This window comes from Sapajus apella, unplaced genomic scaffold (assembly GCF_009761245.1).
Source record: "Sapajus apella isolate SASKATOON/1434 unplaced genomic scaffold, GSC_monkey_1.0 scaffold12, whole genome shotgun sequence".
Classification (NCBI taxonomy): Eukaryota; Metazoa; Chordata; class Mammalia; order Primates; family Cebidae; genus Sapajus; species Sapajus apella.
The window spans coordinates 35,015,889-35,029,363 of NW_022436952.1; the positions used below are offsets into that span (position 1 = coordinate 35,015,889).

Sequence of the window (13,475 nt, forward strand, 5' to 3'; positions counted from 1 at the left end):
GGACAATATAATGAGACACCCTCTACAAAAACTTACAAAATTAGCCAGGTCTGGTGGTGCATGCCTGTCATCCCACCTACTCAGGAGGCTAACGTGGGAGGATCGCTTGAACCTGGGAGGCAGAGGTTGCAGTGAGCCAAGATCACACCATTGCATTCCAGCCTGAGTGACAAAGCAAGACCCTGTCTCGAAAAAAAAAAAAAAAAAAAAAAAAAAAAGGGAAAGGAAAACATGTATTATTGACAATTATTTGTGTTTTTTATTGTTCCCTTGAGAACTAATACTATTTGATAATGTTTGTCTGTATTTTTCCTTAAAGAACAGATTTCTGCTCTTAACTGCTGCTGTTGACAAGTTTGATAAATTAGGCAGCATTCTGAGCCTTGTTATTTTTAGTTTCTTCATTTTTATCTTTCTCTTCTGGTGCTTCTTCTATGTAGTTTCTTCTTCGTTATCTTTTTTAAAAAAAAAAAATCAACTTCCTCTCTAAGAATTTAAATCTATAGTTTCTGGTTACTTCACTGCAGATAAATTAGGCAAATGCCACAGGAACACATCTGTTCAGTAGCTTTCTATTTCCTTTTGTCAGGATTCTTTGGCCTCAAGTGACCGCATATAAACACAATTTGTTGGCTTGTATAATCAAACCTCTATAAGGGCAGGGGTAAGGACACTGGCTCTGAAGGCTAGAATGCCATTAGGACTCTTCACTCTTATATCTCAGCTTTTCTTTGCATGTCAACTGCAGCCTGCTTCATCCAGCAAGAAGAAAAGTGAACCTGGAAGGAAGGCACATGACACAGGAAACAGTTGAATACTGAATTTCATGAAATATTTTTAAATACTCAAAGTTACTTGATTAACTAGAAAAGGAATTGTTTTGTTTTCTAAACTTGGTAGTTAATGTGCCTTGTAAAGAAATAAAAATTCTAGAACCTTCTGCAATTTCTGTATCAGGAATTGCATTCAACTTCTGGTAAAACAGATCCTGAATTAGTGGCTTAAATAAGACAGACATTTATTACTGTCTCCTATAAGTGAAGTATAGAAGAAGACATCCTAGGACTGGCATAGCAGTTTCAAAGTTATTAGAGACCCAAGTTCTTTCTGTCTTTCTGCTCTACCATCCTTGTGCTTGGCACCCATCCTCCTGGTCCATGATGGCAGCTGGAACTTCCTCCTTTTTAAAGAGACTTCCTGGAAGTTTGACACAACACTTTTGCTATATCCCATTTGCTACACAGAGTTGTCAGGGAAGCTGGGAAGGGCATTTTCATTCTGGTCAGCTGTGCACTCAACTAGCTATAAGTATTCTATTTTAAAGTATGAAAAAGATGCTGGATATAAGGTAGGCAACTAGCCTAGCAATCTCTGCTACAGCTTCCCAATCCATGTGTGTGTGGAGGTGAGGGGAGAAGGAAGGGAGCCAAGGGTAAGAAGAACATAGTCAACTTACCAGTATGGTAGAAGGCAAAAAGGTGAAGCCAGAGTGAGGAGTCCGAGAGGACAGCAGGAAAAAAAAAGTTGCATTTAGAACAAAATTGAAATAAATATAAATAAATATAAATAATTGGCATTCATCATAATGTAAATTGATTAAGCAGACTAGATAGGTGGAAAATCCAGCTATATGCTGCTTACAGGAGGCACACATAAATAACACTATGTAGAAAGCTCAAAAAAAGATGTAGATACAGATAAGAAGCCATCTCAACAAAATAATAAAATGAAATATACATGGAACATTTACATGAATTGATCACAAAATAGATGACAAAGGAAGTCTCAACCATTTTGGGTTTTTCTATGTGTGTGTATGTGTGTTTTGAAATGGAGTCTTGCTTTGTTGCCCAGACTGGAGTGCCATGGTACAACCTCGGCTCACTGCAACCTCTACTTCCTGGGTTCAAGCAATTCTCACATCTCAGCCTCCGGAGTAGCTGGGATTACAGCCATGTGCCACCACATCTGGCTAATTTTTTTTGTGTGTGTGTGTGTTTTTAGTAGAGACAGGGTTTCACCATATTGGCCAAGCTGGTCTTGAACTCCTGACCCCAGGCCATCCACCCACCTTGGCCTCCCAAAGCGCTGGGATTATAGGCATGAGCCACCACACCAGCTGTCTCAACCATTTTGAAGAAGTACATATACAGATACATTTTTTTATCTTCAAAGCAAGTAAAATAAAAATCAGCATTAAAAAAATGTTTAATGTTTGCGAACTGAAAAAATTACTCTCCTAAATAGGTTATAGGTTGGAGAGGAAATCAGAATGGAAATTACAAAGTATTTGGAAGTGCATGACAAAGAATTTGTCAAAATTTATAGAATACTGCTAAAGTGATCCATTTGTTATGCCTTTGTAAAATAACAAGAAAGACTGAAAAGTAAATGAGCTAAGTTCAACTCAAGAAGCCAGAAAAGGAACTCCAAAGAAAACCTAAAGAAAAAAGTAAGAAAATAATTTTTAAAATAGTAAAACTTTAAAATAATAGAACAAAAAAGTAATCAATAAGACCTCTAATAAAGCTGATAAAAAATTATATTATGAACAAAAAAAGGGATATTACTGTGTAGGCATTATGAAGATTTTTTTCAACATCAGAATATAGATAACTATTCCAATGAATTTGAAAATGATGGTTTTCTAAAAAAAAAAAAAAAAAAAAAAAAAGTCGTCAAAATTAATTCAAGAAGAAAGGAACAACCTGAATATATCAGTAACCTTAAAGAATCTGAATAACTGATGATAAGTCCACCTTTTCCCAACTTTGCCAAGGACATCAGATCCAGATGATTTTACAAATCGGTTTTATAAAACCTTTGAGGAGCCATTAATCTCTATCATGTTTTGAGGATGGGAAGAAGAGAGGCAACTACTCAACTCATTTAATGAGATTAATATCATGTTAATACCAGCTTAATATGAGAAGATAAAATTAGAGATCAATTTAACTTAGAAACATAGATGTAAAGACCTCAAAATATATGAATAATGCATTTTCTGGCAACACGGTGAATGAGGTGCCCACTAAAGTCAACTGAAAACAACTAAAATGTTAGATAAAATGTAGAAATCAACATCATGAATGCAGCCATGAACTAACAAAAAGTAAAAAATATGCAAGCCAGGAGCTGAGTGAATGTAGAAGTTAACTGAGTGAAGGAGAAAGTAACTCCTAAAGCTGCCCCTCACCCTGTGGGGATTTGTTAAAGTAGTTAACTTTGAATATAGTTATTCAAGGCTGGATCCTTGAAGTGAAGCCCAAGGCGTGCCCAAAGTAGGGTGTCTAATAAGAGATTCTGTGCGCGCGTGCACACGCACACACACACAGTGGTGAGTGTTCAAAGGGCTACATGTAGAGTGAACTAGAAATAATTTCCCATTATCAGTAAGGAAAACTGCCTGTTTGGTCCTTGTCACTGACCCATGGGTGGAAAGGGTGTGAATTTCTCTTGAGAATTTATAATCATAAGAGAGCTGTTAGGAGGTTTGCAACCCAAACTAATACTAGCTGGGTAGCTTGAAAAAGCCTCAAACCGACAATTTGATTAAAGGTGGTTCATGTCTTACATTGCCCCAGGCATCTGTAAAAATGTAAAAAAAAAAAAAAAAGCAAGTAAAAATGTTTTCCTTAAGGAAGCTATCTTCATACTGTCACAGGGTCCTTGGGGTGTCACTTTTATGGCTGGAAACCTTTGTGGCTGGTGGCGTCTTCGCCTGAGTTTTGCTCAAGCCTGCTGGACTCGTTCCACCCACTCAGCCTGGCGGGCTGTGCTTGGCTTGCACTACCAGCCTGGATTCCACACCTGCCAAGGGCAAGCCAGGCACAGAATGGAATGGGGTGTGCAAGTGAGCAAGCGTGAGATCCAGCCACTGCATACAGTCAAGCACACTGGCTGTGGCAGGGCAGGCAGCTCTAGATGCCAGCACAGGCACTGGTTCCCTGTGAGGTTGCAGCCAGACCAGGTATACTGCAAGTAGCTTCCAAGGCTGGCACCAGGGAATGCAGTGCACCTGGAAGTTTGGAAATACCAAGAACTGCAGAGCCCTAAAGAGAGTGTTTCAGCCCTGGCTTGGGGAGCTCCTCGAGGGGTATGCAGGTGAGCAAGCGTAAGGTCCAGCCACTGCACACAGCCAAGCACACCAGCTACATCAGGGCGGGCAGCTCCAGGCACCAGCACAGGAACTGGTTTCCTGCAACACTGCAAGGGGACCTGGCATACTGCAAGTAGCTTCCATGGCTGGCACCAAGGAATGCGGTGGTGCTCAGAAGCTTGGAAATACCAGGAACTGCAGAGCCCCAAGGAGAGTGTTTCAGCCCTCGCTTGGAGAGCTCCTAGGTTTGAGCTCCCTGAAGGACCACAGCTCTTCTCCTCTCTTCACTCCTTCTCATCTCCTAGAACGTGGCAAGCAAGGGATGCGTTTCAGCCCTGTTTGTGTGACAGCTCTTTTAGTCCTGCCATTCAGTGAATCCCCAGTTCTTGTCCCATGTCCAGGAAGAATGAGGTATGCCTACAAGTGAAGGGTGAGCAAGGCAAAGAGGTGTTTTACTGGGTGACAGAACAGTTCAGAGGAGACTTGCAGTGGGCAGCTCCTTTCCATAGTCAGGTCATCCCATCATATACTTAGCTCTCAGTAGAGAGGAGACCAGCAGCATGTAGTTAGCTCCCCTCTGCAGGCAGGTCATCTCATCATCTGTTCAGCCTGAGCAGAAAGGAGACCCACAGTGGGTATCTCCTCTCCACAGGCAGGTCATCCCATTGTCTGCCTGACTCTGGCTGAGTCTGGAGTTTTTATGGACTTCAGAGGAGGGAAAGTGTGTGCTGAGGGGCCCATGGACAGCCATGGTGGGCCTAGAAAAAGCACCATAATTTCTTACTCTGAACAACAGAACTGGCAGCCTGGCCCAAAGGTGAAGTTGCACCAGGAACCCACCCCTTTTTGCCCAGGCGCCTGTCTGCCTCCTGCCACCAACCTCCCATCCACAGTGCCCACAGAGCCCAGACTGTTCGTACCAAGGGATACCTCCAGGCCCACACCGAGCCACCCTTACACCCCCTTGGGCTCCCTTCGTGGTCATCGGCACCCAAAGTCTAAAGGGGGCCAAGGCGGCAGGGGGCTGGCATGTCAGTGCTGCACCGAGCATGTGCATACCCAGCTGGGTTGCAACAGTGACTGGGCTCAGCCTCAACTTTGTTCTGAAATCAGAGTGGGCATCAGGACCAGGGAGAGGCTAGACATTGGGAGCAGACACATCCAAGCCTACAGGGGCAGGGGAGCTTCCCAGGTCCTCAGGAGTGCAGAGGTGCCCAGGTCTACAGCCATGGCTGGGTGGCAGTGACTTCACCCAGGAGGGCAGAGCTCCTGCCTGCTCCCAGCCCCCAAGAGCACAGGGATGCCTGGGTCCTGAGCCGTGGCTGGGCAGCCACAGCTTTGCGCAGAGAGCACAAGACTCCCACCCTGACAACTTGGAAGGGGATAGGGCGCCCACCTGTTCCTGGCTACCACCAGCTCCACAGAGCACACAGCCCCAGGTGCACCTCCCACACCGCAGCCAGCAGCATGGCAGCAGCCATTCCAGACAAATGACCAATACCAGACTTTAAAGAATTGCCACAAAGTTCTAAGGAAAATTAGCTCTTAGTAAAGAATCATTATAAGATACAATAGGTAAAAGGCAAACTAAACAACAAACAGCAGATTCAGACTCATAAAAACTTCTGATACAGAATGATCAGAAAGAGAATATGAGAATGTTTAATATATCTCAAGAAATGAAAGTCCTGAAAATGAGAGAGCAAGCAACTAGGCAATTGATAGAAATAAAAACTTAGTAATTAAAATTAAAAATTCAGTGGATAGGTTTAACGTCAGTTTACATAAAGCTGAAGAGAAAATAGTGAAATGAAAATAAGAACTGAAGGAGTTATCTAGAATTCCACTTAGACCAAGAAATGAAACATATAAAAGAATCATTAAGACAAGTGGAAGAGAAAACAGAATGGTCAAACATGTATCTTATTAGAGTTATAGAAGAGAAAATGGATAGAACAATATTTGAAGAAAGATTCCTGAGAATTTCAAGAATATTGAAGGACTTCACTTAATAGAATCAGAAAGCCCAATGAATCAGAAGTTGAAAAGATTTAAAGAAATCTGCATGTAGACACCTAGTAAAATCCCAGAACATTAAAGGCAAAGAAAATCTCTTAAAAGCAGCCAGAGAAAAAGACAGATTAGATTCAAAGGTATGACAATTAGGCTGAGAGAAAATAACTATAAACAAAAATTCTATACCCAGGGAATATATTTTTCTAGAACAAAGGCACAATAAAGAAGCTTTCTGAAAAACAACAGAGAGTTTGTCAACCTTACATAAGGAGATTCTAAAGGATATTCATCAGAGATTAGGAAGAGTATACTAAATGAAACTCTGAAATGCAAAAAGAAAAGAGCAAAGAAATTGGTAAATACATGGATGCATGTAAATAAACTGTAAAATAATGTTTTGTGGAATGGAAAATACAGATTAGACTTAAATGGCACAATAACAATTGCATATCAGTTAGAAGAGTGGGTAATTGTAATTTTAAGGTCCTTAATTGTTCAGAAAAAAGGAGTAAAAATATTGTTTAATGTTCAAGTCTGATGAGTTAAAAATACATGTGAAAATTTTCTAGCATAATCATTGAAAATTGTAGAAATAGAAGTTATAAATTCCAAACCAGAAAAGAAGGGGGAAAAAAACAGAATGAAAACAAAGAATCCTCTCCCCCAAAACAAAAACAAAAAGGAAGAAACAAAAGAACATAGGAAAGCTGGGTATTTATTTGGTAGAAACAAATGCAAATATATTTGTAATTACATTGAATGTAAATGGATAACAGCCAATTCAGATTGAAGAGAAATAATCCAGATACATGCTATTTATTAGTGACACCCAAATATAAGGAAATAGAACAACTGAAAGTTGAAGTTTATATCAGTTTGACAGTCTGGGATCACCTTTATCCCATTTCAGGACTTGTAGTAGCTCAGTGTTGGTCTGTCATCAATTCACCTTTATCTTCCAGGTTTAGCAATTCAGGATTCCAGACCAAACTACAGCCCTTCATCCAAGGCCTCAGGTTCTAACTTTGGTACCGAAGTCCTATGAGATCCAGAAACTATGCTCAGCCTTATGACTGCCTTTTCCATGTCAACAGTAGCTTCTAAGACAAAAACAATTCTGAGGTGTAGGCTCACTCATCTCAATTTTAGTTTTCAGATTTTGGCCAGGTCTTTCCTCACTGTCTTATTAGCTCTCTGATGCACTTACCAAAACCATTTCCTCATATTTTGTCTACACCATTTTTTAGTGACTTCATCAGGAAGAATAATTGTTACCTAGTCCTCCATTACCAGAATTAGAAATCCCTGGCTCCTCACTTTCTCAGAGTCCATAGTGTCTTAAGTTCATGGCTTGTGTCCCCACCCAGATTATAAATCTTTTGAATACAGAGAATGGGTTCTGTTAATTTTACATATTAATACCTCTTGATACCTAATAAGGTACTTAACAGATTGTCAGTAAATTATTAAATAAACTTGAATTTTCTATGACTATTTAACAGTATTCAAAGCAGGTTAAATCGATGTATATTTAGATAGTGTATTCTAATCTATCCACTGACTGGTGTGCTTTCATAAAGGGTGTGTTTTTCCCATAAAATGTATAGGGAGAGACAGGTGAAAAAGTTCAAGAGAATAAGCTCACTATTAACTTTTGCAATTTAGCCTTTATAAGACACTCTGAATTTGCCAAATTTAGGATTTCTTAGGCTGAGTCAGTCTGGATATTTATAAATGAGAGAGGAGGTGGCATTTATAAATTGAGACAGAATGCTGATTAAATATAGAGAAAGTATTCCCACTAAATTCCTTATCCAAAGACTTTTATATTACTAAACAGGATGAAAGGGCTTCCCCCCATTTCTTAGTTGGTTGTTAGTTTCTCATGCAATATTGCCACTTCCCTGTGCATAATCACTCAGGACTGGTAATATTCCATTCAACTGGTTTCTGGATAGTAAAGTTAATTATATTAATACTTCTCATATGATGCTTTATATTAAGATTGCCTTGCCCACATGATTTTATACATTATGCAGTTCAAAATATTTTCCAATTCACATTGTAATTTTCTTTTTGACCTAAGGGTTGTTTAGAAGTATTTTTCTTAATTTTCAAACATATAGGATTTTCTCATTATCTTTTTGCTCTTGATTTCTAGCTTAGTCTTATTTCCTCAGAAGACATACTCTGTGATTTCAATTTTTAGAAATTTGCTAAATTTGCTTTATGTATATGTTTTGTTTGTTTTTAAAAAGTAATTTGCATCTGGGCACGATGGCTCTTGCCTGTAATCCCAGCACTTTGGGAGGTCAAGGCAGGCTGATCACAAGGTCAGGAGGTCGAGACCAGCTTGACCAACATAGTGAAACCCCGTCTCTACTGAAAACACAAAAATTATTCGGGCGTGGGATGTGTACCTGTAATCCCAGCTATTTGGGAGGCTGAGGCAGGAAAATCGCATGAACCCAGGAGGCAGAGGTTGCAGTGAGCCAATATTGCGCCATTGCACTCCAGCCTGGGCGACAGTGCAAGACTCTGTCTCAAAAAAAAAAATTGCATTCAGTATTCTATACAAGCCCATTTCAAGTTTGCTAATCATGTTGTTCAACTTTTCTATTTTCTTCCTGACTTCTTTGTTTTGTCAACATTGAAAGGTGTTTTAAATTCTACTTTGATTTGAATTTATCTACTTGTCCTCATTGTACCTTTGATTTTTTATTTAAATATTTAGAGAATTTGTTAGGCTCATTCAAGTTAGGAATGTTATATCTTCCTGGTGTTTGAGTCATTCATCGTTATGAAACATCTCTCTTTATTTCCATATTGCTTTTTGCCTTGAAATCTGCCTTGCATGAATAATATAGCTATGCCAGCTTTTCTTTTGGCTAGAGTTTGCACATATATCTTTTTCATCCTTTTACTTTCAATCTTTTATATCCTTATGTTTCAAGTATGTCTCTCATAAGTAGCATACATAGCTTTGATTTCTTTAATCCAGTCTGACAATTTTTGTCTTTTGAATGAATCATTTAGTTCATTTACTTTTAATATAGTGTGTGTTGCATTTAAATCAGCCACCTTGTTAATGCTTCTGTTTGACTCATGTATTTATTTTCTTTTTTTCTGTATTTCTTTTAGATTGATTATTATGGGAAAAAGGTAGACAACTTTTTTCCTTCTCCTTGACAGCTTAACCTTAGTTAAATTTCTAGCTCTGTTCCTCTGGCAACCTCATAAAACATATATCACTTAACAGCATTACTTATGGTGAAAATTATCCCTGTCAGACTATCTTGGGAGAATGATGTCTGGTGGGGATGACATACTTTGGGTTTTCCTGAGCTCAGTGACTCTTGTATTAGATCTGTCCTTTGCAGGACCCTGGAAGCTGTGTCTTCTGAGCTGTTCTAAGAGATATTTGATCCTGTGGGACATGAGGCTTTTAAGCCAAGGTCACCTCCCACACCTGCCCAATGTGCATCTCATCTCCTTACACCTAAGCTGTCACTTGACTGCTGTGGGGACTTCTCTGAGGACACTGACACTACCTGCTAGCAAGCTGTGTTCTTGCCCTCTTGAAGAGATTGGTGCCAAATGTGGCCTATGAGTGTTTTGAGTCAGAATGTTTAGCTAGACCTAAGAACATACTCTTTCCCCTCCCCTGGTGTTACAATTATTTTTTATCATTCCATTTATTCTCTTTAATATTTTGGAAGTTTACATCTTAAACACTGTTATAGTGGTTAGTTGACTTATTGCAATATGATTCTTGAATATAATACTCTAATATTATTTGGTACTTTTACCTTCTTCCTAAAAAATGCACGGCCAATAAAACATTTTAATTCTATTTACCTTCCTCCCAATTTGTATACTATTTTGGTCATGTATTTTAATTACATACCAAAATAACATACATATAATAATGTCTTACTGGCTTTAAAAATGTATATCTATTTAGATTTATTCACTCATTTATCTTTTCTCTCTTCCAATTTTTAAAATATATTTTGTTTTTATTTTGCCAATTTACTCATAAAAAGGATGACTTTTTTTTTTTTTTGAGGCAGTATCTCACTCTGTTGTCCAGACTGGAATGCAGTGGCATGATCTCAGCTCACTGCAACCTCCACTTCCTGGGTTCAAGTGATTCTTGTGCCTCAGCCTCCCAAGTTGCTGGGAGTACAGGCACATGCCACTGCACCCAGCTAATTTTTGTATTTTTTGGTAGAGTTGGTGTTTCACCATATTGGCCAGTCTGGTTCCAAACTCCTGACCTCAACTTATTTGCCCACCTTGGCCTCCCAAAGTGCTAGGATTATAGGCATGAGCCACTGAACCCAGTGCCTTTATTATTGACCTTCTACCTGGGATTATTTTCTTCTGCGTTAACCTCACTCTATTATATTTGAAATCTGATGGGTGACAAATATAGTTTTTGTTTACCAAAAAAATATTTCTATGTGGTTTTCATTCTTGAAGAATATTTTTGCTCAGTGTAAAATTCTATGTTGGCAATGTCTTTTGGCATTTCAAAGATAAATGTTCCTTTGTCTTCTGGATTTCATAGTTTCTTTTAGGAAGTCAGCTGTCAGTCTCTTTGTTGCTCCTTGCAGTAATCTTTTTTTTCCCTCTGGCTATTTTGATTTTCAGAAGTTTCACTGTGATGTGCTTAGGTGTAAATTTTTTTTTTAAATATGCTTATAGTTTGTAGAATTGCTTCAATTTTTAGCTCAACTTTTTTTAAAATCTGTTTTAGCAAGTTTTTTTCAAATATTTCTTCTGTCCCTTCTGTCTCCTCGCCTTTAGAATTCCGTCTCACTGTATCTTCTATACCTTTTAACCTCCCTTGTTTTCCATCTTTTTGTCTCTTCATGGTTCATTCCAGAAAATTTCTTCTCACCTAACTTCTAGTACATGCCTTTTTGTTCTTTACTTATTTCTTTCTTTTTTTTTTTTTTTTTTCTGAGATGGAGTCTCTGTTGCCCAAACTGGAGTGCAGTGGCATGATCTCAGCTCACTGCAACCTCCATCTCCCAGATTCAAGCCATTCTCCTGCCTCAATATCCTGAGTAAACTGGGATTACAGGAGCGCACCACCATGCCCAGCTAATTTTTTTGTATTTTTAGTAGAGACGGGATTTCACCATGTTGACCTGAGTGGTCTCAAACTCCTGACCTCAATTGATCCACCTACCTCAGCCTCCCAAAGGTCTGGGATTACAGGCTTGAGCCATTGTATCTGGCTTTCTTCATCTATTTCTAATCTACTCTTCTACTGATCCACTGAGTTCTTAATTTTTTTTATTATGTTTTCCAGTTCTAGGTTTCCATTTGGTTTGGTTTTTTTCATAGTTTCGTGTTCTATACAAAATTCTCATATTGTCTTTTGTCACCTTGAACATGGTAAGCATAGTTATTTTAATATCTCTGTCTGATAACTCCAGTGTCTGGACACCTGCAGTCTGTTTATTTTTTATTTTGTTTTGCTGTTTCTAATTCCAGTTTCCTTGGCTCCTGGTTTTTATTTTGTTCCAAATATTATATTTGCAAAAGCATCAATAGAAATAATTGGAGGCCAAAGTTTATGTTATTTTTCTCCAGGGAACAGTTAATTTTCTTCTTTTAGTTACCTAAGAACAACAGTATCCTAAATCAACCATTCCAATTTCAAGGACTCAGGTGATTAAAAGCTGAATTATGGTCCCTGTAACAGACTGCCTACTTCTAATTCATCCTTATTCCTGGTGACAGGATCCTAACCCAAAGTGAGAGGGGTTTACCTATGTTTTCTCCTTTTCAGGCCTTATTTTCTAACCTTTGTCCCACTGGGCCCATGAAGCTGCCAAAATTACTACTCAGATCCCATCTACCTTCTCTAGAGTCAGCAAATTCCCGCAGGAAAAAAAGGCAGTCTCAAACCTGGGTTCTCTTCCACAGCGTCCTTCCTCTCCTGTATTCTGACCCAGTAATTCTCCACTGTCTTGTTAGATCTCCAATGTCTTCAGGCAAATGTTTTGTTTATTTTGTTTACCTATTCTCGTTAACCCTCAGCATGGGTGTCAGTTTAAATTACCTAGTCTGTCGTTACTCAAAGCCCTAATATCTTCATTCCATTAATTAGCTAATTAGTTCCAGAGAGAATTTACAGGCAAGACCCAAGTGTTCTGATTTTGTGCAATGCTTATTCCATTACACTAGTACCAAATATGCAGGCAAATCTAGCATTTTGGCATTTACTGTGCTCAGTGCCACTTTTCTTAGTTTATTCACCAAGAAAAGACATTCTATTCCAGCAAACTAGTAGAAAACCCTCAAGTAAACAGTGCCTCCTCCCCGACTTCCCCATCCTATTCAGTTTTTTAAAAAACATGTTAAAGCCATTTTTCAAAGTGAGCTGCAGTTGTTCCCCCAATATAGATGCTCCATTTGAAAATCATTACAGATTTAGTGAACATTTGATCACCCATCACTATTTTTTAAAGTAAGATTCTGCTTGTGCTTTATTATAAAATATTGATCCTCTGCTTAAATATGCCAAAATTTAATAACTAATCAAAGAGTTGGTATTCCAGAGTAGGGAAGAAGTATACGTTACTTATCAATCTATAACAAATCACTCTAAAATATGGTGCTTAAAATAATGGTTCTTTGTCATGATTCAGTGGTTGACTGGGCAGTTCTGCTGGGCTCACCAAGCAGTTGCAGTCAGCTGGGGCTAGATAGGCTAAGATGAGCTCACTCAAATTGAGTGCCTGGATGACTGAGCATCTTTTTTCATGTAGTCTTTAGTCCTGGGCTTCTTCGCATGGTAGAAGTGGTCAGAACCTCTCAAGGATGGGTTTCTAGAAGTAACCCAGTGTCACTTCTGCTGCATTCTACTGGCCATGTCATAGGCCAAGTCAGATTTGAGAGGCGTTGCAAGATATTGAGGTTGTTTTTCATCCTGCCTCAGATGACAAGATGAAAAAAGACAGGTATACTAGGCAGAATAATGGTCTTTGCATTGCAACACCAACTCTCTGACATCAGCTAAGTGTCCTACAATTCAATTCAGTTCTGACACTAACTATCCAGAGTCAGCATCAAATCTGAAAAATTAAAGGACAGGGTCCCCAACAAGACTTTCCTCTTCTTCAGACGCCAGCTGCAAATGAGGTCCACAGAACACCTGCCCTTATATACGTCTTGGGTACAAATTTGAGGATTCCCATGACCCTGCTTCAGGTTTGGTAATTCACTAGAGTGATTCAAGAACTCGGGACCAAGCACAGGAGCTTCTGTCCCCCTGGAATCAGGGTGCACCACCCTCTGAGTACATCCATGTGTTCACCAACCAAGAAGCTCTTCTGAGGCT

At 39.1% G+C, this 13,475-nt stretch overlaps 1 protein-coding gene across 4 annotated transcripts in view; it reads left to right on the plus strand.

Moving 5' to 3' along the window:
• The window catches only part of MYO1D (myosin ID), a 359,991-nt gene that overhangs the window by 133,763 nt on the left and 212,753 nt on the right, over positions 1-13,475 (plus strand). The window lies entirely within an intron of this gene.